The following is a 24,955-nucleotide window of genomic DNA, read 5'->3' on the forward strand; positions in this document are numbered from 1 at the left end:
TCCTCTTTGAACCATGAATTATTTAGAAGTGTATTGTTTAATTTCCAAATATTTGCAGATTTTCCTGTTATGTTTCGGTAATTAATTTATGGTTTGCTTCTGTTGTGGTCAAAGAGTACATTCTGTATTTCAATTTTTTTTAATTTGTTGAGGTTTCTTTTATGGTCTAGATATGGTCTGGAAACTCTGGTGGCATGGTGGTTAAGTGCTACACCTGTTAACCAAAGGGTTGGCAGTTCAAATCCGCCAGGCGCTCCTCGTAAACTCTATGGGGCAGTTCTACTCTGTCCTGTAGGGTCAGTATAAGTCGGAATCGACTCAACGGCACTAGGTTCTTAGATATGGTCTACCTTGGTATATGTTTCATAGGTGCTTAGAAAAAATGTGAATTGTGCTATTGTTGAGTGTTCTATAAATGTCAATCAGATCCTGTTGGTTGATGGTGTTATGTTTTCTGTTTTTGCTGATTTTCCTTATAATTCTTCCATTGATTGTTGAAAGATTGATATTGAAGTCTCTAAATATCATGATTGTTGTTAGTTACCAACGAGTCGGTTCCAACTCATAGGGACCTTATGTATAACAGAATGAAACACTGCCTGGTCCTGTGCCATCCTCACAATCATTATTATGCTTGAGCGCATTGTTGTAGCCACTGTGTCAGTTCATCTCGTTGAGGGTCTTCCTCTTTTTTGATGACCCTCTACTTTATCAGGCATGATGTCCTTCTCCTGGGACTGGTCCCTCCTGGTAACATGTCTAAATTGTCTGAGACGTAGTCTTGCCATCCTTGCTTCTAAGGAACATTCTGGTTATACTTCTAACAAGACAGATTTCTTTGTTCTTTTTGCAGTCCGTGGCATATTCAATATTCTTAGCCAACACTACTATCATGGTAGATTTGTATATTTCTCCTCTCAATTCCACCAGTTTTTGCTTCACATATATTTCAGCCCTGTTTGGTACATACATATCCAGGACTATCATGTCCTTCTGGTGGATTGGCCCTTTTATCGTTATGTAATATAGCGCTCTGTCTCTGATAGTTTCCTTTGTTCTGAAGTCTACATTATCTGGTATTAATACAGCCACTCCTGCTTTCTTTTGATTAATATTTACATGACATATCTTTTTCTATTCTTTAGTTTTTTTAATTGTGTTTTAGGTGAAAGTTTACAGCTCAAGTTAATTTCTCATGTAAAAATTTATACACATATTGTTTTGTGGCATTAGTTGCAATCCCTATAATGTGACAGCACACTCCCCCTTTCCACCCTAGGTTCCCTGTGTCCATTCAACCAGTTCCTGTCGCTTCCTGCCTTCTCATCCTGCCTCTGGACAGGAGCCACCCATTTGGTCTCGTGTATCTAACTGAGCTAAGAAGCACACTCGTCACGTGTATTACTTTTTGTTTGATAGCGCTGTCTAATCTTTATCTGGAGAGTGGGCTTTGGGAATGGCTTCAGTTCTGGGTTAACAGAGCTTCCGGGGGCCATAGTTTTGGGGGTTACTCCAGTCTATGTCAGACCATCAAGTCTGGTGTTTTTAAGTGAATTTGAGTTCTGTTCCACATTTTCTCCCATTTCATCAGGGACTCTCTCTTGCATTTCCTCGTCAGGGCGATCACTGGTGGTAGCCAGGAATCATTTAGTTCTTCTGGTCTCAGGATGGTGAAGTCTGTGGTTTATGTGGTCCTTGAGTCTCTTGGGCTAATATTTTCCTTGTGTCCTTGGCTTTCTTCATTCTCCTTTGCTCCAAGTGGGATGGGACCAATTGATGCATCTTAGACGGCTGCTCAGAAGCTTTTAAGACCCCAGATACCACTCACCAAAGTGAGATGCAGAACATTTTCTTGATAAACTTTGTAAAGCCAATTGACTTAGATGTCCCCTGAAACCATGGTCTCCAGACCCCAGCCCCAGCTATTCTGTCCCTCAAAGTGTTTGGATGTGCCCAGCAAACTTCTTAGATTTTGCTTTGGTCCAGTTGTGCTGACTTCCCCTGTATTGTGTGTTGTCCTTCCCTTTACCAAAGTTGATCCTTGTCTACTATCTATTAGAGAATTCCCCTCCTCCCTCCCAGCTCTCAAAACCATCAAAAAATGCTTTTTTTCTGTGAGTTCTTGTAATAGTGGCCTCATACAATATTTGTCCTTTTGTGACTAATTTCACTCAGCATAATGCCCTCCAGATTCATCCGTTTTGTGAAATGTTTCACAGATTCATCATTGTTCTTTATCGTTACGCAGTATTCCATTATATATATGTACCATAGTTTATTCATTCATCTGTTGATGGGCACCTAGGTTGTTTCCATCTTTTTGCTATTGTGAACAATGCTGCAATGAACATGGGTGTGCATATGTCTATTTGTGTGATGGCTCTTATTTCTCTAAGATATAGTCCTATGAGTGGGATTGCTGTATTGCATGATATTTCTATTTCTAGCTTTTTAAGGAAGCATCAAATCGTTTTCCAAAATGGTTGTACCATTTTATATTCCCACCAGCAGTGCGTAAATGTTCCAAGCTCTCCACAACCTCTCCCACATTTATTATTTTTTGTTTTTTGGATTAGGACCAGCCTTGTTGGGGTGAGATGGTATCTCATTTTAGATTTGATTTGCATTTCTCTAATGACTAATGATTGTGAGCATTTCCTCATGTGCCTGTTAGCTGCCTGAATGTCTTCTATGGTGAAATGTCTGTTCATATCCTTTGCCCATTTTTTAATTGGATTATTTATCTTTTTGTAGTTGAGGTGTTGCAATGTCTTGTAGGTTTTAGAGATTTGACCTTTATTGGATATGTCGTAGCCAAAAATTTTTTCACAGTCTGTAGGTTGTCTTTTTACCCTTTTGGTGAAGTCTTTTGATGAGCGTGTGTTTGATTTTTAGAAGCTCCCAGTTACCTAGTTTCTCTTCTGGTATTTGTGCATTGTTAGTTATGGTTTATATACTATTTATGGCATGTGTTAGGGCTCCTAGCATTGTCCCTATTTTCTCTTCCATGATCTTCATCAATTTAGATTTTATGTTTAGGTCTTTGATCCATTTTGAGTTAGTTTTTGTACATGGTATGAGGTATGGGTCTTGTTTCATTTTTTGCAGATGGATATCCTGTTATGCCAGCAGTACTTGTTAAAGAGACTATCTTTTCCCCATTTAACAGACTTTGGGCCTTTGTCAAATATCAGCTGCTCATATGTGGATAGATTTATGTCTGGCTTCTCAGTTCTGTTCCATTGGTCTATGTATCTGTTGTTGTACCAGTACCAGGCTGTTTTGATTACCCTGGTGGTATAATAGGTTCTAAAATCAGGTAATGTGAGGCCTCCCACTTTGTTCTTCTTCAATAATGCTTTACTTATCCAGAGCCTCTTGCCTTTCCGTATGAAGTTGGTGATTTGTTTCTCCATCTTGTTATAAAAATTCCATTGGAATATGAATCAGGATTGCATTGTATCTGTAGATCACTTTGGGTAGAATTGACATTTTCACAATGTTGAGTCTTCCTATCCATGAGCATGCTATCTTTTTCCGCTTATGTATGTTTCTTTTGGTTTCTTGCAGTAGTGTTTTGTAGTTTTCTTTTTATAGGTCTTTTACTTCTCTGGTTAGATTTACTCCTAAGTACTTTATCTTCTTGGGAGCTATTGTAAATGATATTGATTTGGTGATTTCCTTTTTGAAATTCTCTTTGTTGGTGTAGAGAAATCCAATTGATTTTTATATGTTTATCTTGTATCCTGATTCATTGCTGAAATCTTCTATGAGTTCCAGCAGTTTTCTTGTGAATTCTTTGGGGTTTTCTGTATGTAAAATCGTATCATCTGTGAATAAGGATACTTTTACTTCTTCCTTAGTAATTTGAATGCTCTATTTCTTTTTCGCACCTATTGCTCTGGCTAGGAGTTCTGGCACAGTGTTGAATAAGAGTGGTGATGAAGAGCATCCTTGTCTGGTTCTCGTTCTCAAGGGGAATGCTTTCAGCCTCCATTTAGAATGATGTTGGCTGTTGGCTTTGTATAAATTCCTTTTGTTATGTCAAGGAATTTTCCTTTATTCCTTTTTTGCAATGAGTTTTTATCATAAATGGGCATTGGACTTTGTCTAATGCCTTTTCTGCATCAGCTGGTAAGATCATGCAGTTCTTATCCTTTGTTTTATTTATGTGATGGATTACATTGATTGATTTTCTAATGTTGAACCATCCCTGCATCCCTGCATAGCTAGTATGAATTCCACTTGGTCATGATGAATTATTTTTTTGATATACTGTTGGATTCTATTGGGTAGAAGTTTTTTTGAGAATTTTTGTATCTATGTTCATGAGGGATATTGGACTGTAATTTTCTTTTTTTGTGGTATCTTTACCTGGTTTTAGTGTCAGGGTTATGCTTGGTTTATAGAATGGGTTCAGAAGTATTCCTGTTTTATTCTCTGAAAATACCTTTAGTAGTAGTGGTGTTAACTCTTCTCTGAAAGTCTGGTAGAATTCTCCAGTGAAGCCACCAAGGCCATGGCTTTTTTTTTTTTGGATTTTTTTTTCTTAATTACCTATTCAATCTCTTCTTTTGTTATAGGTTTATTTAGTTTTTCTACCTCCGTTTGTGTTAGTTCAGGTAGGTAGTGTGTTTCAAGACATTTATCCATTTCTTCTAGGTTTTCAAATTTGATAGAGTACAATTTTTCATAGTATTCTGTTATGATCCTTTTTATTTCAGTTGGATCTGTTGCAATATCACCCATTTCATTTCTTATTCAGGTTATTTGCTTTCTCTCTTGTTTTTCTTTTGTCAGTTTGGCCAGTGGTGTTTTGATATTGTTGATCTTTTCAACGAACCAACTTTTGGTCTTGTTGACTGTCTTAAATACATACATACATAGATATATGTGTATAGAGAGAGAGAGAGAGAGAGTTCAAGGAAATGGCTTGTGCAGTTTTTAGAGGCTGGGTAAAGTCCCAAGTCCATGGGAGCAGAGAAGAGGATTCTCTTGACTCACATGGCTACAGGGGCTGGTGAACCCAAGATCGGCAAGCTGGAGAGCAGGCTGTAGCAGACTGTGAAGATCAGCAGATCTCAAGATTGACAGACAAGTTGCTAGCTCCAGTCCCAAGAACTGGAGGTCAGACAAACAGAAGCCAGTTGCACAATCTAGAGCAAGCAAAGGCCCAGCAAGGTGAGCAGAAAGGAAGTAGGCAGAGGAGGGTGGAGAGATGAAGGCTGAGGGGGCAGTGAGCAGCCACAGGCCCCACCCCCACCAGTACCACTCAGCAGATTCCATCATGAGAATGATCAAATTTCAATAGGAAAGTGATCATGGCATTATGTAACTGTCAAGATACTGAGAATCCTGGCCTAGACAAGTTAACACACAATCCTAACCATGACGTTAATTACTTCAATTGATTTTGTATTCTCTATTTCATTTATTTCTGCTCTAATCTTTATTATTTTCTTTTTTCTGGTGCCCAAGGGCTTTTTTTTTTTTTTTTTTTGCTGCTCTCTTTCTATTTGTTCCAGCTGTAGGGCTAATGTTTGATTTTGGCCCTTTCTTCTTTTTGGTTGTGTGCTTTATTGCTATAAATTGACCTCTAAGCACTGCTTTTGCTGTGTCCCAAAGGTTCTGGTAAGACGTGTTTTCATTCTTATTTGATTCTGTTAATTTCTTTATTCTGTAATTGATTTCTATATCTCAGTAGTTTTTGAGCAAGGTGTTATTCAGTTCCCATGTATTTGATTTTTTTTCCTTGCTGTTTCTCTTATTGATTTCTCCCTTTATGGCATTATGGTCAGAAAAGATGTTTTGTAATATTTTGATGTTTTGTAATATTTTGATGTTTTGGATTCTGTTAAGACTTGCTTTGTGGCCTAAAATGTGGTATATTCTGGAGAATGTTTCATGTGTGTGTGCTTTTGGGTGGAGTGTTCTCTATATGTCTGTGAAGTCGAGTTGATTGACTGTGGCATTTAGATCTTCCATATCTTTACTGAGTTTCTTTCTAGATGTTCTGTCCTTCACCAAGAATGATGAGTCGAAGTTTCCTACTATTACTGTGAAGCTATTTCTCTTTTCAATGCTGTTAGGGTTTGTTTAGGTCACAATTCAAATTCATCAGGCACTCCTTGGAAACCCTATTGGTTCTACCCTGTCCTATAGGGTCGCTATGAATCAGAATTGACTTGACGGCAATGGGTTTGGATTTTGGGTTTTAGAGTTTTTTTTTTTTTTTTTTTACATATTTAGGAGCCTGACAGAGTTATATGTATTTATTATGGTTATGTCCTCCTGGTGTATTGACTTTCTAATCATTGTATAGTGTCCTTCCTTATCCTTTGTGGTGGATTTTGCTTCAAAGTCTATCTTGTTAGAGATTAATATTGCCACTCCCACTCTTTTTTGGTTGTTGTTTGCTTGATATATATTTTTTCTGTCTTTTGAGTTTTAGTTTGTTTGTGTCTTTGAGTCTAAGTTGTGTCTCTTGTAGGCAACATAAAGAAGGATCATTTTTTTTTAGTCCATTCTACCACTCTCTGTCTCTTTACTGGTGTATTTAGTCCATTTACATTCAGTGTAATTATTGATAGGTATGAGTTTACTGTTGTCATTTTGATTTGTGTGTGTGTGTGTGTGTGTGTGGTGTTGACAGTTTCTTTGTTCTGCTTAATTTTCTGTGCTGAGTCATTTGTATTTATGTATTTTCTTTTCATCTTTTTTTATTGTTGTTGATTTTGTGTTTGCTGAGTCTTTATGTTTTTCTTCTTTGTATTTTGTTGGGTAGATTTGTTAGCTTCCTTTGTGATTACCTTAAAATTGGCCTTTATTTTTCTAATTTTAAACCAGTCTTTTATTTCTTGATACTGCCTTAACTTCCTCTCCATATGCAAGTTCTTGTCTACACTGTTTATTCCCTCTCTTTTGTTTTGATGTTGTCATTGTTTATGTATCGAGGTCTCTGGTTCCCTATTTTCAGTCTTTCTGCTATGACTTGTTTTTGCAACTTCCCTATCTGGGTTGATAACTGGTTGATATGTCCTGTGTTCTAGTCTTGGGTTGTTGTCTGATATTGTTGGTTCTCTAACCGAAGGGCTACCTTTAATATTTCTTATAATTTTGGTTTGGTTTTTACAAATTCCCTTAACTTCTGTTTATCTGAAAATGACCTAATTTCACTATCATATTTGAGAGACAATTTTGCTGGATATATAATTCTTGGCTGGCATTTTTTTTTCCTTCAAGGCTTTATATATGTCATCCCATTGCCTTTTTGCCTGCATGGTTTCTGCTGAATAGTCAGAGCTTAGTCTTATTGGTTCTCCTTTGTAGGTGACTTTTCATTTATCCCTGGCCACTCTAAAGATTCTATCTTTGTCTTTGGTTTTTGCAAGTTTGATTATGATATATCTTGGTGACTTTCTTTTGGTATCTAAACTGTGTGGGGTTCGTTGAGCATAGATAGATATCTTCTTGTCTTTCATGGTATCAGGGAAATTTTCTGCCAGTAAATCTTCAACAATTTCTCTCTCTGTTTTCTGTCATGCCCTACTGTTCTGGTACTCTGATCAGCCACAGGTTTTTCCTCTTGATAGTGTCCCACATGATTCTTAGGTTTTCTTCATTTTTTTTAATTCTTTTTTTCTGATTTTTCTTCAAATAAATTGCTGTCAAGGCATTTATCTTTAATCTCACTATTTCTGACTTCCATTGCCTTAATTCTGCTCCTATGATCTTGTCTTGAGTTCTGAAATTTTATTGTTAATCTTTTGGATTTCTAGTTACTTTCTCTCTATGGTTTCTAGCAGCCTGTTAACTTTGTCATTTTTTTCTTGTATAATTTCCCTGAATTCCTCTATTGCTTTGTCTGTGTGTTCCTTGATTCGGTCTGAGTTTTGCCTGATCTCCTTCCTGATCTTTTGGAGAGCTCTGTATGTTAGTCTTTTAAATTCTATCTCAGGTAATTCCATGACCTTATCTTCCTCTGGAAGATTTCCTGGTTCTTTATTTTAGTCACTTGCTGGAGCCATCTTGATCTGCTTCTTTATGTGATTTAATATCGACTGTTGTCTCTAAGTCATCGATAATTTATTATATTTATTTATTCTATGTTTGTTTACTGTGTCCTAGCTTTTTGTTTTGTTTTGATATACCCAAGTAGGCAGAGCATGTGAACTACTTTGGTTATTGGCGTCTTTGAAGCTCTTACGCATCCAGGTGATTAGAGCAGCTATTAAGTGTGTGAGCCCAGAACTCTGTTCTTTTCTTGTGCAGGTGCAACACAGGTGTCCAGGTCATTATTCACTGAGTGTGGGCTGTGTAAGGGTGTTTGGAGCAGGCACAGATATCTGGCTGCAGTAGGGGACTATGGGCTGGGCAAGTGTGGAGGGTGTGTCTCTGTCCCCTAGACTGCATAGTGGGTAAGTTATTCCAGCTGGTCCTTGAGCAGCCCATGCTGTTGGCTGGAGGGGCTAGGAGGCATCATTTATTCTCAGACCCCTGTCATGGGTAGCTAGATGGAATGGGTGGGACCACCAGCCCTCAGGCCCTTGATGTGGGTGGGTGAGGACCCTGCTTAATGGGCAGGATAGTGTCAAATGTCACAAATCTGCAGCTTCGCCTTAGCGACTGCAATTGAAAATGAGCTTCAGGCATATACCCTGTTATTTTATGCTAATGAGGGCATGAGGTATTGAATTGGATTACACAGATCTAGGCAGGGGTGAAGGGTGCTGCAAGTCTGTGGACCCCTGATGCCAGTGGCTGGACAAAAAGGCAGGGCTTCCCAACCCGTCCTGAGTTCCTGGCTTAGGTGTGTGGTGGTTTTTTTAAAGCTGTGAGACTTGTGTGGGAGTGGAGAGCCCTGAGTTCCAGCTTAGGTGGCATGGCAGTTGTTGAATACTGCCAGGCTGGTGTCAGAACAGAGCAGGGTCGGGGGTGGTAAGGGGAAGGAAGCACTTTTCCATTGTGAAACTCCTGGAGGGGGAGGGGTTATTTTGCTCCTGTGCAGTAAGTTAGACACTTGCACTTAACTTTTGCAGATCCAGCACCTCTTCCACCCAGCTTCAGAGGCCTAAGCAGAATCGCCACCACCTGGCCTCACCCAACATGGTGATATGCTCACCTCAGCCTGCTGATGTAGCCAGCAGGGTGCTGGCAACCCCGTGACTGGCACGTCTTTGCTGCTTTTGAATTGTCTCTCTTTCTCCCTGCCACTCAGTCTGACTCTTCAGCTTTGTCTTTGATGATCATGGCTCCTAGATTGTCATATAAAATCGATTTATTTGGTTTTTCAGGTCTCTGTTGTAAGAGAAACAAGAGGAAGCATCTGACTATTCCACCATCCTGGTCCAGTCTCCCCTATCCTTTACTTTTAACCTATATGTTTTGTTATATTTGACATGAGTTTCTTGTAGGCAGCATACAGTTAGGTCATGTTTTTTAATCCCCTCGGCCAATCTTTGACTTTTAACTGGTGTATGCTGACACACTTTAATTTATGTAATTTACTTCCTTAAAATTAAATAACTATTGTGATGGTTAAGATTGTGTGTCAAGTTGGCTGGGCCATGATTCTCAGTGTTTTGCCAGTCATATAATGTGATCACTTCCTTGTTGAGTTTTAACACAGGATCACCCCCATGATGGGATCTGCTGTGAGTAGACAATCAGTTGAAGGGGAGTTTTCTTGGATGTGTGGCCTGCATTGAGTGTGGGAGGACATTCAGGCAGGGCTCAGGGGCTCAGGATTCCTTCTGATTCCTGCAGCTGGCTCCTGTTCGTCTGACCTCTAGTTTTGGGGACTTGAGCTAGTAACTCACCTGTGGTCTTGCCTGCCCATCTTGGGATTCGTTGATCTTTACAGCCTATGAGCAACAGCCCTGCTCTCTGGTCTGCTGATCTTGGGTATGCCAGCCCCCGCGGCTATGTGAATCAGGGGAAGCATCTTTCCTGACCCATGGACTTGGGGTGTTACAGCCTCTACAACCGCATGAGCCATTTCATTGATATAAATCTCTTTTTCTTTCTCTCTATATATTTATGCACTTTACTGGTTTTGCTTCTCTAGATAACCCAGCCTAAGACAAGTATATAATGAATGAACAGTGTACCAAACTCTATGGTATTAAAGGAAATATACTGAAAAGTCAGTCTCCTTCCATTCCTTTCCCCAGTTCTCCCATCCTCCCCCACAGAAATAACCACGGTTTCCAGTTTTCTGTCCTCTTCTTACAGAGCTAGTCTACAACATGCAAATATTTCTATGACTATATATATTTTATTTAAAAAAGAGAACAAAGTATATACACTGTTCTACCTTTGCTTTTGCAAAACAGCTTTCAAAAGTGGCTGCAGCAGTACATCAACAGGGAACAGCCAGAAACTCAAACCGGATTCAGAAGAGTATGTGGAATGAGGGATATCATTGCTGATGTTAGATGGATCCTGGCTGAAAGCAGAGAATACCAGAAATAAGTTTACCTGTGTTTTATTGACTATGCAAAGGCATTCGACTATGTGGATCATAACAAATTATGGATAACATTGCAAAAAATGAGAATTCTGGAACACTTAATTTTGCTGATGTGGCACCTGTTCATAGACCAAGAGATAGTCCTTCAAACAGAACAAGGGGATACTGGGTGGTTTAAAGTCAGGAAAGGTGTGTGTCAGAGTTGTATCCTTTCACCGTGTTTATTCAATCTGTATGCTGAGGAAATAATCTGAGAAAATGGACTATATGAAGAAAAGCATGGCATCAGGGTTGGAAGAAGACTCATTAACAATCTGTGTTATGCAGCTGACACAACCTTGCTTGTTGAAAGTGAAGAGGACTTGAAGCACTTACTGATGAAGACTACAGCCTTCAGTATGGATTACAGCTCAACATAAAGAAAACAAAAATCCTCACAACTGGACCAATAAGCAACATCATGATAAATGGAGAAAATATTGACATTGTCAAAGGTTTCATCTTACATGGATCTATAATCAATGCCCATGGAAGCAGCAGTTAAGAAATCAAACTACGTATTACATTGGGCAAATCTGCTGCAAAAGATCTCCTTAAAGTGTTAAAAGGCAAAGATGTCACTTTAAGGACTAAGTTGCGCCTGACCCAAGCCATGGTGTTTTCAATTGTCTTGTATGCATGAGAAAGTGGTACAATGAATAAGGAAGACCAAAGAAGAGTCGATGCCTTTGAATTATGGTGTTGGTGAAGGATATTGAATGTACCATGGACTGCCAGAAGAATGAACAAATCTGACTTGGAAGAAGTACAGCCAGAATGCTGCTTAGAAACAAAGATGGCAAGACTTCATCTCAGATACTTTGGACATCTTATCAGGATGGACCAGTCCCTGTAGAAGGACATCATGCTTGATGAAGTAGAAGGTCAGCAAAAAAGAACAAGACCCTTAATGAGATGGATTGACACAGTGGCTGCAACAATGGGCTCAAGTGTAACAAGGATTATGAAGATGCTGCAGGACTAGGCCGTGTTTCGTTCTGTTGTACACAGGGTTGGAGCCAACTGGACAGCACCTAACAACAACAACAACCCTCGTTTTATATACACTTTTTAATAGCATGTCTTTGGAGATCTTTCCATACTTGTAGAGCAGCGTGCTTGGAACACTTAAATAAAAATATTTTTTTCCAGCCTCAGAAGTTTTGGAGACCAGTCTCTAGAAGTATAAGCACTTACACAAGAATATTAAATCTTAAAATCTACCTGAGTAGGAAATATTAAAGGGCAAAATGGAGAATGTAATTTTAATAAAATGTATAAATTGCTAAATATTTGGAGTTTGGCTAAGAAATAATGTAGAAGAAACAAATGGAAATCTGGTATTTATAAGTAATAAATTTCCAGGGAGTTGTGGAGTGATTTAGCAGCAGCTAAATGAGACCAAGAAAAGGGAAGCCAGTATTTTAAGGCAAAACGTAACTCCTGAAGACTTTGTCAAATCCTTCATGCATTTTTTTTTAATAAGCAGAAATATGGGAGAGCCTAATATCCCATCAAATAAAACTGAACCCTGGATCTGGGAATTTTCCTTTGTTTTTTATGAATTGTAAAATAAATAGATTTCTGAAGAAGGAGAGTTTCGTCTCTTCAGCAAATACGTATTAGGTACTTGTTGTGTTCCAGATGTAGTTCTAGTCAATGGAGGTATGGCAATGAACAAGACAAACAGAGTTTATGAAATCTTGGAGCTCACATTTTGGGCAGTGGGAAAGAAAGAAAATAAAGAAATAAAAGCCAAGAAAAAGCCAGGAAATGATAGGTGTTTTGATGTGAACAAAATATGGTTATGTGTTGCAGAGACACTAGGCAATTGTTTTAGATTGGATGCTAGACGGTGATGTTAAGCTGAGAAGTCCAAGAAAGCATATTCATTAATCCAAGAAAAATTCTTTTGCTTAGTTTGCTCTAGTTTACTCTGTCCTAATCTGACCTTTTTCTGACCAAATCTTTAAAGCCACAACGCAATCCCACATTCTTGGAAAAGCCTTCTAGGATATTCCTGCCAGGAACAAGAAAGTGCACCTGATGTAACAGCAACTGTAAGTACTGAACCAGAGAGTGATCTGATGAGCCCAGTCCAACAAGGGTTGGAGAGGAAAAGAAACCACAAGCAGAAAGGTCAGATGAGGAAATTAAGCTAAATGTATACCATCTCAAGAATAGTCCTGGAAGTTACTGTTAAAATTAAATCTCTGCTTTCAATGGAATATCATAAAGCACGGGTTTGAAAACCCATGGCTTGTTTCAGGACCTTTTTATGACCTTAAAAATTATGGAGGACCACAAAAATTTTTTGATTGTGTGGGCTATAGCTATCAATATCTATCAAAAACAAGAAATTTAAAAAATTTTAATATTTAAAAATATCAATATTACACCCATTGGATATTAACAGAAATAACATGTTTTTGGAAACTCTGGTGGCGTAGTGGTTAAGTGCTATGGGTGCTAATCAAAGGGTTGGCAGTTCAAATCCACCAGGTGCTCCTTGGAAACTCTATGGGGCAGTTCTTCTCTGTTCTGTAGGGTCACTATGAGTCAGAATTGACTCGACGGCACTGGGTTTGGTTTTGGTTTAACGTGTTTTTACTTTAAAAACGAATTTGTTTTTCCAAACAAAGAAATAATGAGAATAAAGGCATTGTCTTAGGTTTTGGCAATATCTTTAATGTCTGGCTTATAAAAAGATAGCTGGATTTCTCACCTCTGCTTCTCCATTTCTGTTGCAATATGTTGTTTTATTTAAAATACATGAAGAAAATCCAGCCTCAAACAAATCAGTAGCTGGAAAAGGAATAGCATTTTCATTGCCTTTTTTGATAAATGTGGATATCCTTTGATACTACACTCAATCTTGACAAGTAAGTTTCTGAAAGGTTAGTTGCAATGTAGAGTTTGAAACTATGTCAGTGAATTTTTCATACCCTGTTATGTTAAAATCCATTGGTCTATATTGTACTTTGAATGGATCTTATACCCATGCAGAGTCCCTGGGTGGTACAAATCGTTAATACACCCAGCTGCTTCCCAGAAGTTTGGAAGTTCAAGTTCACCCAAAGGTGCCTTGGAAAAAAGGCCTGGCAATCTCTTTCTGCAGAAATTAGCCAATGAAAACCCTGTGAAATGCACACGTATGTTCACTGCAGCACTATTCACAATATCAAAAAGATAGAAACAACCTAAGTGCCCATCAATGGATGAATGGATAAACAAAATGTGGTGCATACATACAGTGGAATACTATGCAGCCACACAGAATAATGATGAGTTCTTGAAACATATGATATGGATAAATCTGAAGGACATTATGCTGAGTGAAATAAATCAATCACAAAAGGACAAATATTGTATGATCTCACTTTTATAAAAAGACAAGAATAGGTATACATACAGACACCAATGGTAATTGGTGATTACCAGGGATGGGAGGAGAAATCTCTCTAGATAGTAGACACTTGTTACTTTTGGCGATGGGAAAGTAACACTGAATGTGGGTGAGGTGTGCAAAACTCGACCAAGGTAAATGGTGTCACTGTTATTGTTAGGTGCCATCAAGTTGGTTCCGACTCATAGCGGCCCTATGTACAACAGAATGAACACTGCCCAGTCCTGCTCTGCCCTCACAATTGTTGCTGTGCTTGAGCCCATTGTTGCAACCACTGTGTCAGTCCCTCTTGTTGAGGGTCTTCCTCTTTTTCTGTGACCCTCTACTTTACTAAGTATGATGTCCCTCTCCAGGGACTGATCCCTCCTGACAACATGTCCAAAGTATGTAAGATGCAGTCTCGCCTCCTTGCTTCTAAGAAGCATTCTGGTTGTACTTCTTCCGGGACAGAGTTGTTTGTTCTTTTGGCAGTCCATGGTATGTCCAATATTCTTCGCCAACACCACAATTCAAAGACGTCAGTTCTTCTTCAGTCTTCCTTATTCATTGTCCAGGTTTCGCATGCATATGAGGCGATTGAAAGCACCATGGCTTGGATCAGGCACAACTTAGTCTTCATGGTGACATCTTTGCTTTTCAATGCTTTAAAGAGGTCTTTTGCAGCTGATTCGCCCAATGCAGTGTGTCTTTTGATTTCTTGACTGCTGCTTCCATGGGTGTTGATGTCACTAAGAAGTACATAAGAATAAGAGATGTTTGTGGTAAATGCTATAATTGATACCTTTGAATTATGACGTTGGCAAAGAATAATGAAAATACCAAGGGCTGCCAAAAGAATGAACAAATCTGTCCTAGAAGAAATACAGCAAGAGTGCTCCTTAGAAGCGAGGATGGCAAGACTTCATATCACATATTTTGGAGATGTTATCAGGAGGGACCAGCCCCTGGAGAAGGACATCATGCTTGGTAAAGTAGAGGATCAGCAAAAAGGAGAAAGCCCTCAATGACATGGTTTGACACAGTGGGTGTGACGATGGACTCAAACATAGCAATGATTGTGAGGATGGTGCAGGACTGGGCAGTATTTTGTTCTGTTGTACATAGGGTTGCTATGAGTTGAAACTGACTTGACAGCACCTACCAACAACAAGAACATAACATACAATTTTGCAACAACAACCAAAAAATATGTGTGTGGTTACACATGTAGGTATGTATGCATATATGTGTATAGGTTGGTACATGTGTACATATATGTGTACATGATAGGTGTATTTATAGGCATATGTATATGTATGTATGTGTATGCTGCATATATATTCATATATATCATAAAACACATGGGGGACACCGTTACAGATACTTCTTAGACATAACCAAACACCTCGAAGGATTGGTTCAATGGGTTTGAAGGCTTAATAACATAGCCTTGTGGGACAACTCAGTCAATTGGCATAAAATAGTTCATAAAGTTTATGTTCTACATCCTATTTTGGTAAGTAGTATCTGGAGTCTTAAAACTTGCAAAAGGCCATCTAATATAAAACTGTTGTTCTCTACTCATCTGAAGCAAGGGAGAAAGAAGAAAACGAAAAACTCAGAGAAAAAACTAGTCTACAGGACTAATAATCTACATGAATCTTGGCATCATCTAGGGAAACTAGATTAATGGATATGGAGCAACCAGAACGGAAATAAGGAGAATGATGACTCATTGTGAAAAAAGTAATCAATGTCACTGAACTATTTGAATAGAAATTGGTAAATGGGACTTATTTTGCTGTGTAAACTCTCACTAAAAACACACCCAAAAATTTTTAAAAGTAAAAACAAAGAAAAAAAACCTATGAAGCACAGTTCTACTCTGACACCAATGGGGTCACCATGAATCAGAATTGACTCAATGGCAACTGGTTTATACCCATGAAGACTTTTGCAAGATTATGCATTAGTTGTTTGGAAAATATTGTTTCACTGAGCTCTGCAGATCCTCCAAATGTTTATGTATTTCCTATTATAAGTAAATTCACACATTAGAATTACCATTGATATCAATAAGAAAAAAAGTCTTTAGATAATGGATTTGGAAGATGCCAAGTTCATGGTTGTGGATATAAGTTTTCCAAAATTCTAATTTTTGTTTGAAAAAAACGTAATTTGCCTTTTTATTGATGTTGGTTTATTATTGGCCTCAAATACTGCCAGTTGTTTTCTTTGAAATGACAGACTCATTTCATTTATTTTGAAAAAATATTCACCAAATATCCAGGTCTGTATAAATATAGCTTCTTGTCAATAATTCTTTAAGTAAAAATGTGTTCCTTGACAAAAGCGGATAATTTAGTTTGCAGCTGAATCAATCACACCAATGCTTTTCCTCATGAGGGCTCATCATCTATTATACTGTAGGATATAGCTGAAGTACTTTAGGCATCCTTTAGATTTCATATGCAGAATATTAAGAAGACATGTACTCAAGGGTGGAGGATTAAAGCAGTAAAAAATGATTAGTTTTATTATCAAGGACATGCTTAAGTGAAACTGGCATCTTTGTTTTGTTTTGGTTGACGGGTAGCACATGGCGTTGAACAATACAATAAAAGCCAATACAGTTTGGTTTGACTACTTTGAGTTGTGCCACGGCACAAGCAATTTCACCTACTGTTGCTTTTACATCATCAGTTTAAATGTCAGCCCAGTGAAAAAAGGCAAGTTATGTTTTACTGTATTTATGAAAATAATTTACCTCTGGGCTCTCTGAAAAGGTCTTGAGAGGGTCTGTGAACCATACTTTGAGAATTGCTACCAAACAACAATGAGAATGAATGATCTACAGTTGTGCATAAAAATATGGATAAGTCTCATGAATATAATGTTGAGTGAAGGAATCCAGACCCCAAATTATATGTGCCATATGACCTTTTTTTCTATAAAATATAAAAATAGTCAAAACTTATCTTAGGTGCTAAAAATCAGAATAGCAATTATCTTTAGGGGTACAAGTCAGTATTGACTGCAAGGAGGCATGAGGTAGGCCTCTGAAGTGCTGCTAAGGTCCTTCCCTTGACCTAGGTGTTGGTTACATAGATGTGTTCAGATTATTACAAGCTATATGCTTGTAAGATGTATACTTTTCAGTGTGTATATTATATTTGAAAAAAAATTTTTTTTAAGTTACATTCTTGTGAGTTGCTTCTTATTCTAGTTAATTGAGGGTTCTAAGTGGCTGGGTCTGTGTAATAATAATCAAGAATAAGGTGAGTTTTTAATATTTTAAACTCTAGCAATATTTGTTTTTAAAAATGTTTATTCTGGGTTCAAATTTGAGTCTATCATTTTTTGGGACATTATAGGTACTTATTTTTTTTTATATATTACATATATACACACACACATATATAAATATATGTATTTGTAATTTGGGAGTTACATATAAACTTTTCTTACACAGTATTCTGTACTTAATCAATTAGTTATCTTTGTGAACATGACCATTTTTCCCTACTGAGTTTTTTTTTTTTTAAATGCTGTATATGTGGTAGGATGCATGCTGTCTATGGGGTTTCTGACCTTCAATACAATTTTATACTTTCAATGTATTGTTGTGTCTGGAAGAAGATTATAATGAGGCAGAAGTCATATTTCATGCCTGTGGTCTAGCAGAAGAGGCTGGCTGACATGGAAGTAATGTAGTACACTTATTTATGCTATGGCATAATAAACTATGCAACTAAAAATTTTCTGTTGGAGAGGCAGAATTAGGTCCCAAAACATTTTAGGTATTTGGCCTTTGCTAAAATAATATTCCCTTCCCAGGATCCTCTCCCACCTTCTCTACCCTTTTAAGTCCTTGCCCTCTTCCAAGCTCAGCTCTGGCCCTGTCTTATCATGAAGTCTTTCCCAACGTCTGTGTCTGCGGTTATCTCTCCTCTTCTGAACTCAGCACTCCTTCTTACATTGCCTGTTTTCCAGTTTATTCGTTCAATCATGGATCCAATCTATATTTGTATACTTATCTAGCTCCTACATTGCCCTGAATTTAGGATCCGAAGACAAATGGTTCAAACCAGTTGGGAAGAAAGACAAGTTAAAAGCTCATTTCAATGTAGTCAGCTGTGTGTGAGAGCACATAGAAGCACAGGTGGCTAGGGCAATAAACAGGTGAGGCACTGATCGGGGCAGCATCAGGTAGTTGTTAGAGTTAGGCTGAACTCAGACCTCAACTGGAGCCCTAGCTCTGTCATATACTTGGTGGGATATTTGGTAGGTGATTTGAGCTCTCAAAATCTCAGTTTCCTTAAGTGGAAATTTAAGGAAATTCTTATTTCAGGGGCATTGTGAGCAGCAAATGAAGTAATGTATGCAGAACGTGTACTACATGCCTGGTATAGGATAAGTGCTCAATACACAGGAGATAGTATCACTTTTATTATTATTTTTAACATAAATAATGCCATGATCCACATGGTCCATTGTCTGAGCTATATGACAACAGCAAATATGTAATTTCAATTTAACTTAATTTTTTAATTTATTAAACTCATGAAGGGATAGGCTTAGCATACAATCATGGACCTCAAGAAAATCTTTTTTCTTCTTCCCCATTTACTTCCATTTTGCTCAGGAACTGGGTTCATTCTTCTCTTTCTATGATGGCTTATTCAAAACTATTTGTTGCTTCTCTTCCTTGTTGCTCCTACCTCATGGCTAAGTGGTCATCAGATGGATGGGTAATGATTTGGGATTAGCTAGGGGATATAAGTTGGTGAAATATCTGATTTAGTGGTTGTATGTGGTAGGCTCTCTCAATAACTCTTTTTTGCCTGATTGAGGGAAGTTTCTTCTGGCTACTTGTATCAACTACTGTTATCCTACTGGGATGGGAGGTGGGGAAAGGGGATTTTTTTTACAAATGGTGGGTATCAGACAGGGCTCCAAACCCTCCTGTCACCTTCAGTCATGCTTGGTCACCAACCCAGTACCCTGGATGATTGCTCCTGGACAACGTGGATAGATTCCTGTCTCACTATGGCCATGTTCCACTCCTGAGGAAGCACACCAGTAGGAGGTCTGCTCAGTTTATTCCTGAGAGGATGGACCTAGACATCACAATATATACTCCTTCAGGTCATTAATAACCCACTTAAAAAAAATACGTATAAAATTAAGCATTATAAAATAAACAATTCAGTGGCATTTAGAACATTCACAATGTTGTGTAGCCACCACTTCTATCTATTTCCAGAACATTTTCATCACTCCAAAATAAAATCCCGGACCCATCAGGCAGTTTCCCCCAGCCCGTGGCAACCACCAATCTGCATTCTCTCTCGGTAAGTTTACCTACTCTGGATATTTCATATAAATGGAATCATAAAATATGTGACATTTGTGTCTGGCTTCTTTCACTTAACATAGTGTTAACGAGGCCTAGCCACTTGAATAAATCTCTGGAAAGATGGTCGATGTCCTAGGCTCATATTTTCATGTTTAATAAATGTTAAGAGACCAGGTAGTAACTATCATGAGAACTTTTTGAGAGTATTAAAACCTTTTAATTCTGTCTATCTCCATGGACTTATTACCAGGCAGGTATAACCCTTTAACACAAAATACGTCCATGCACTGATAAAAGGTGCAGAAAGAAACAGTGAGCCAAGCAATTGTTCTGAGCAGAGTGAGTGCTGGACAGAAAAAAAAAAAAAAAGAGGTTGTGATGGCTGTAAAATGGTTTTTTTTTTTTTTTAAAAAAAAGCAGGCTAAATCTCTGTCCCACAGAAAGAGAAAGGGGGTATACATAATTTTCCCCAGCAGGAAGAGGTAGACTTGGAGTCTTAACTAGATTAATCAGAAATGTCTTGGTTTCAAGTGACTGGAAACTCAACTCACACTGACAAATATTTGGACTCACAACTCCAGGGGTAGTTTATGTGGAGTGAAGATTAATCCGAGCATTCAAATAATATCATCAGAACCCAGTCTCTTCCCTTCTTATAGTTCTCCTCTTCTTTGTATTGCTTTCTATACCAAAAACCAAACCCCTGGCCATGGAGTCAGTTGTGACTCATGGTGACCCCATTTGTTACAGAGTAGAGTGCCTGCATAAGATTTTCTTGGCTGTAATCTTTATGGAAGCAGTTCACCAGGCCTTTCTTTCATGGTGCCACTGGACGGCTTTGAACCTTCAACCTTTGGGTTAGTAGCCAAGAGCAAACCATTTGCACATCTGGAAATTGACCACCAAAGGTATCGGGTTCTAATTCCCAGAATTTGTAAATGTTACCTTAGACGGAAAAACAGTCTTTGCAGATGTTATTAATTTAAGGATCTTGACATGGGGAAATTGTTCTGGGTTATCTGGGTAGCTCCGAAGTCCAATCACAGGTGTCCTTATAAGAGAGTAGTAGAGGGTGATTTGACACACACGGAAGAAAAGAGGCGATGTGAGACAGAGACAGAGATTGGAGTGATATGGCCATAAATCCAGGAAAGCTGGCAGCCACCAGAAGCTGGAAGAGGTAAAGAACAAATTCTCCCAATCAGCTTCTGGAGGGAGAGCAGACCTGCCAACACCTTGATTTCAGCCCTTTGAATCTGATGCTGAGCTTCTGGCCTCTAGATCTGTGAGAGAATAAATGTCTGTTGTTTTAAGCTGCCAAGTTTGTGGAAATTTGTTATGGTAGCTACCGGAAATTAATGTACCTTCTCAGACACATGATGGAAAGATGGCTGCCAGAAGCTGCCTTCCAGTTTCAAGTAAATTGAAAAAGAGAGCATTTCTCGTTTGTTTGTTTAATTTTATTTATTTTGTTGTTGTTGAGAATATACACACAAAAACAAACACCAATTCAACAGTTTCTGCATGTACCATTTAGTGACATTGATTATATTCTTCAAGTTGTGCAGCCATTCTCACTCTCCTTTCCTGAATTGTTCCTCCCGCATTAACATACACTCACTGACCCCTAAAGCTCCTACCTAATCTTTCCAGTTGCTGTTGTTGATTTGATCCCATATAGATAGTTTTTCAAAGAACATAATGCTCAAGGCAGATATTTACTTTTTGTTGTCGTTGTTAGGTGCTGTCGAGTCAGTTCCGACTCATAGCAACACTATACGCAACAGAACAAAACACTGTCTGGTCCTGAGCCATCCTTACAATCGTTGTTATGCTTGAGCTCATTGTTGCAGCCACTGTGTCAATCCACCTCATTGAGGGTCTTCCTCTTTTCCGCTGACCCTGTACTCTGCCAAGCATGGTGTCCTTCTCCAGGGGCTGATCCGTCCTGACAACATGTCCAAAGTATGTAAGACGCAGTCTCACCATCCTTGCCTCTAAGGACCATTCTGGCTGTACTTCTACCAAGACAGATTTGTTCGTTCTTTTGGCAGTCCATGGTATATTCAATGTTCTTCACCAACGCCACAATTCAAAGGCGTCAATTCTTCTTCGGTCTTCCTTATTCATTGTACAGGTTTCACATGCATATGATGCAATTGAAAATACCATGGCTTGGGTCAGGTGCACCTTAGTGTTCAGGGTGACATCTTTGCTCTTCAACACTTTGAAGAGGTCCTTTGCAGCAGATTTACCCAATGCAATGCGTCTTTTGATTTCTTGACTGCTACTTCCATGGCTGTTGATTGTGGATCCAAGTAAAATGAAATCCTTGACAACTTCAATCTTTTCTCTGTTTATCATGATGTTACTCACTGGTGCAGTTGTGAGGATTTTTCTTTTCTTTATGTTGAGGTGCAATCCATACTGAAGGATGTGGTCTTTGATCTTCATTAGTAAGTGCTTCAAGTCCTCTTCACTTTCAGAAAGCGAGGTTGTATCATCTGCAGAATGCAGGTTGTTAATGAGTCTTCCTCCAATCCTGATGCCCCGTTCTTCTTCATATAGTCCAGCTTCTCAGATTATTTGCTCAACATACGGATTGAATAGGTATGGTGAAAGAATACAGCCCTGACACACACCTTTCCTGACTTTAAACCAATCAGTATCTCCTTATGCTGTCCGAACAACTGCCTCTTGGTCTATGTAAAGATTCCCCCGAGCACAATTAAGTGTTCTGGAATTCCCATTCTTTGCAATGCTATCCATAGTTCGTTATGATCCACACAGTCGGATGCCTTTGCATAGCCAATAAAACACAGGTAAACATCCTCCTGGTAGTCTCTCCTTTCAGCCAGGATTCATCTGACATCAGCAATGATATCCCTGGTTCCACATCCTCTTCTGAAACCAGCCTGAATTTCTGGCAGTTCCCTGTCAATGTACTGCTGCAGCCATTTTTGAATGGTATTCAACAAAATTTTGCTTGGGTGTGATATTAATGATATCGTTCTATAATTTCCACATTCGGTTGGATCACCTTTCTTGGAGTGACTCAAAATGAGAAGTAACAGCTGCAAACATCCATTAACAATCAGAACCTGGAGTGTACGAAGTATGAATCTAGGAAAATTAGAAATTGTCAAAAATGAAATGGAATCATAAACATTGATATCCTAGGCATTAGTGAGCTGAAATGGACTGGTATTGCCCATTTTGAATTGGACAATCATATAGTCTACTATGCTGGGGATGACAACTTGAAGAGGAATGGTGTTGCATTCATTGTCAAAAAGAACATTTCAAGATCTATTCTGAAGTACAGCACTGTCAGTGATAGGATAATATCCACATGCTTACAAGGAAGACCAGTTAATACGACTATTATTCAAATTGACGCACCAACCACTAGGGCCAAAGATGAAGAAATAGAAGATTTTTATCAGCTGCTGCAGTCTGAAATTGATCGAACATGCAATCAAGATGCATTGATAATTACTGGCCATTGGAATGCAAAAGTTAGAAACAAAGAAGAAGGGTCAGTAGTGGGAAAATATGGCCTTGGTGATAGAAACAATGCCGGAGATCGAGTGATAGAATTTTGCAAGACCAACAACTTCTCTCATTGCAATATCTTCTTTCACCAACGTAAATGGCGACTGTACACATGGATGTCACCAGGTGGAACACACAGAAATCGAATTAACTACATCTGTGGAAAGAGACGATGGAAAAGCTGAATATCATCAGTCAGAACAAGGCCAGGGCCTGACTGTGGGACAGACCATCAACTGCTCATATGCAAGTTCAAGCTGAAACTGAGGAAAATCAGAGCAAGTCCACGAGAGCCAAAATATGACCTTGAGTATATCCCACCTGAATTTAGAGACCATCTGAAGAACAGATTTGATGCATTGAACACTAGTGACCACAGACCAGACGAGTTGTGGATTGACATCAAGGACATCATCCATGAAGAAAGCAAGAGGTCATTGAAAAGACAAGAAAGAAAGCAAAGACCAAGATGGATGTCAGAGGAGACTCTGAAACTTGCTCTCGAACATCGAGCAACTAAAGCAAAAGGAAGAATTGATGAAGTAAAAGAACTGAACAGAAGATTTCAAAGGGTGGCTCAAGAAGACAAAGTAGAGTATTATAATGACATGTGCAAAGAGCTGGAGATGGAAAACCAAAAGGGAAGAACACACTCAGCGTTTCTCAAGCTGAAAGAACTGGAAAAAAAACTCAAGACTCGAGTTGCAATAGTGAAGGATTCCATGGGGAAAATATTAAAGGACACAGGAAGCATCAAAAGAAGATGGCAGGAATACACAGAATCATTATACCAAAAAGAATTAGTCGATGTTCAACCATTTCGAGAGGCAGCATATGGTCAGCAACTGATGGTACTGAAGGAAGAAGTCCAAGGTGCTCTGAAGGCATTGGCGAAAAACAAGGCTCCAGGAATTGATGGAATATCAATTGAGATGTTTCAAAAAACGGATGCAGCACTGGAGGTGCTCACTAGCCTATGTCAAGAAATATGGAGGGCAGCTTCCTGGCCAACTGACTAGAAGAGATCCATATCCCCAAGAAAGGTGATCCAACCGAGTAAAAGATATTTACTAGTTAAGCTAAACTATTGTTTGGTTTTAAGATGCCTTCAGGGAATATTTTTTATTCAAGATTTAAAGATTATCTCAGGGCAATAGCTTCAGGGTTTCATCTAACCTTCATGGCTCCAAGAAGTCTGGAGTCCACGAAAATTTGAAATTCTGTTCTGTATTTCCCCCCTTTGTCATTGTGGTTTATATACAAGTTGCAGGGTTTAGTCGGAAGGGGCCAACTTAGGTCACATGCTGTTGTGGATTGAATCGTGTCCCCCCAAAGTATGTGTTGGAATCCTAACTCCTATATCTGTAGATGTAATCCAATTTGAATATAGGGTTTTCTTTGTTATGTTAATAAGGTATATCAGTGCAGTATGCGTACCAAGCCAAATCATTTCTGATTGATTTAAGGAACAGCATAGGCACAGAGACAAGCAAGCCCAGATGAGGGGAAGATAGATGCCACATGGAGATCTCCAAGGAGCTGAGGAATACCAGGGCCAGAGAAACAGAGACACGGATATTTCCCCTGAGCGGAAAGAGAGAGAGCATGCTCTTAGAACCAGTGCTCTGAATTCAGATTTCTAGCCTCCTAAAGTGAGAGGAAACCCTGGTTGCATAGTGGTTAAGTGCTACAGCTGCTAACCAAAAGGCGGGCAGTTCGAATCCACCAGGTGATCCTAGGAAACTCTATGGGCAGTTCTACTCTGCCCTATAGGGCCGCTATGAGTTGGAATTGACTTGATGGCAACGGGTTTGTTTTTTTTTTTTTGGTTTAAACTGTGAGCAAATCAATTTCTGCTTATTAAAGCCAACCATTTGTGGTATTTCTGTTAGAGCAGCACTAAGAAACTAAGACATGTGCCTTCCCCTGAATTAATTGGTGTGTCTGGGAAATTACATGTTCTAACTGGCCAGACCTGGGTCATGTGCTCCACTCCCTGTACTCAGAGGTGGAGGCCTGCCCATCCATGGGGCCTGAACATTGGAGAGGGCTAGTTTCTCAAAAGGCATTTGCAAAGTGGCCAAAGAGCAACAAACTTCCATGATAAGATACTCATCAGAATTTCTATATGTTAGGATGCCACTCT

At 38.8% G+C, this 24,955-nt stretch overlaps 1 pseudogene; it reads left to right on the forward strand.

Moving 5' to 3' along the window:
- LOC126066741 (lysophospholipid acyltransferase 2-like) overlaps positions 1-9,165 on the forward strand; it is a 39,444-nt pseudogene extending 30,279 nt beyond the window's left edge.
- The last annotated feature ends 15,790 nt before the right edge of the window (positions 9,166-24,955 follow it).

This window comes from Elephas maximus, chromosome 2, assembly GCF_024166365.1.
Source record: "Elephas maximus indicus isolate mEleMax1 chromosome 2, mEleMax1 primary haplotype, whole genome shotgun sequence".
NCBI classification, from domain to species: Eukaryota; Metazoa; Chordata; class Mammalia; order Proboscidea; family Elephantidae; genus Elephas; species Elephas maximus.